Genomic DNA, 2086 nt, shown 5'->3' with positions numbered 1-2086 from the left:
TGTGGGGCCCTTGCTGTGCTGTGGTCAAACTTCCTGTAGATAGAGGAGAAGGTTCCAGGATGAAGGTGGGGGAGATGTTGAGAGGAAGAGTGTGTACACAGAGTTCCATGGGGGAGGGCATATCCATATTTGCCTGATTGGCCACCTGGCAAGTCCTGACATCATATGGCCCAATGGGTCACCTAACATATTCAATGCCCAAATTTCCAGTTGGTCACATGGTACATTCATTTCAGCCCCCCAATGTTAATGATCGGAAAAATTAATCAATGGTGTCGTGTGCTCCAATTTATTGGATCAATGGTTGGTCAAGGTGGGGGCGAAAATCAAGCATCCAATCACGTTGAGCCCTTTTGGTCCGAAATGAAGGTCAATGATGCAATGCAGCAAGGCTGGGACTGCTGGCTCATCAAGAGCAATAGATACATTAGAGCCCTTGGCATCGTGTGAGAGATGAGAGGAGACACAAACACACTGGGCTCACAGTAACAAAGAGGAAGAGTAGAATTTCCGCCAGACAAGAGACACACTGAATATGCAATTAAGCCTTTAGTCCTGAGAAAGGGCAAATGGGACTCGGCTGTATTACATTTCTACAGCTCAGCCAAGTTAGTGCCGGGCAAGGAAACCCAAAACCGTGTTTTTATTGGTCTTTTTCACATAGAACCCAGGGGCACAAGATCGTCTGAAATCTGAGCGAGTAATAATCCAGAGAGGGTAAAATGGGGACGGTTATTTGTTAAAATGAGAACAAAAGAGGTAAACACGATGGATTTAATGACACGCTCATTTCAATGAATATTCTACAATGAAATAATTAGCCCTGTAGAATATGTTTCATTTATGAAGCAGACACAATGTTTTCCTAAGCTGGTTGGTCTTCCATACCGACCATTACTGACTTTACTTTTTGGATCCTTGAGGTCCAAGACTTTCCTGCAGGCTTCATCTTAATCAGAGTTGGATGAGGCAACAGTAGGTTTGGTTCTCCTTTAAACGTCATTGCAGTAGGACTTTAACAAGCCTAATGCGTATGAATAAGTGCTGACAGTGGGGATAGTAGCTGCAGAGATGTCCAGAGACACATCTTCAATCCCATGTGTTCCCAATACTGGTTCCCTCAAGGACATGACTTTACTACAGCCTCAATAAATTGGTGGGGTTCCTATCCTGCTTCACCCAAGTCTTACTCAAGATTCGCTGAACTTCTCAATTAAAGCTTCAATTATCTGGCTTTCTAATAGGACAACCAACACCAAGTTTGAATAGATTTCCATCACTCTTCTCAATCCCTCAAGAAGTCATTGCCTTTCAAATTGGTATCTTCTTACCAGAAATGTAAAGAAAATGAGAATTGGCCTTTGCTCTTGCAATAGCTCGCTGGAAGCACCAGGTAGTTAAACCAAGCTAACTACAACTCTAAGTAGGTCTCTACAAGAAGCCATAGTATGTGTGTTTGATGCTGAGCTATCAACAAGACAGGAGTTCCTTGGCTTTCCTGCAGACTTATCGGTCTTGGGCTCAGTTTAGACCGTATTATTATTTGGTTAGAGACTGGAAAGATGATGATATGACCTGCACTGTAATGTTATTCCATATTGGATAGAAGGAGAGTATTGGCGTAAGAGTAACCCTGCCCTTATTCCCACATATTTTGGGCTATAGACAGCTCATATATTGATGCGCCACTGAAGTTAATCTGCCACCAGCTCATTGGCTCTGCCATAGCTGACTGACCCTTTCCTCTTACCTGGTCCTGGTTCCTCAGCCTCTACAATACTCTCTACTAAACAGACACTGCCCCATTACATTAAGACATTAAGAAACTAGGCCTAAAGCTCCAGTACCAAAGGAGACAATTATCTACATCTCCAACCACAGTCCCTTAATCAGTGATGTGACTTCTAGTATTCCGTCTTAGATATCATTTCCTGCAGCCCATCCCAGTCATGCTAGGTCTTCTGCTCACAGCAGCTCTCTTCCTTAACTGGGGGTTTACCTCCAACCTCACTAGGAGGCTAAACCTACATTCTCTGACCCCACACTCCCAGCATGCTGATGCCTTCTCTGACCCCACACTCCCAGC

The sequence above is a fragment of the Xenopus laevis genome, chromosome 5L (assembly GCF_017654675.1).
Source record: "Xenopus laevis strain J_2021 chromosome 5L, Xenopus_laevis_v10.1, whole genome shotgun sequence".
NCBI lineage: Eukaryota > Metazoa > Chordata > Amphibia > Anura > Pipidae > Xenopus > Xenopus laevis.
This window is presented reverse-complemented; position numbering follows the sequence as displayed.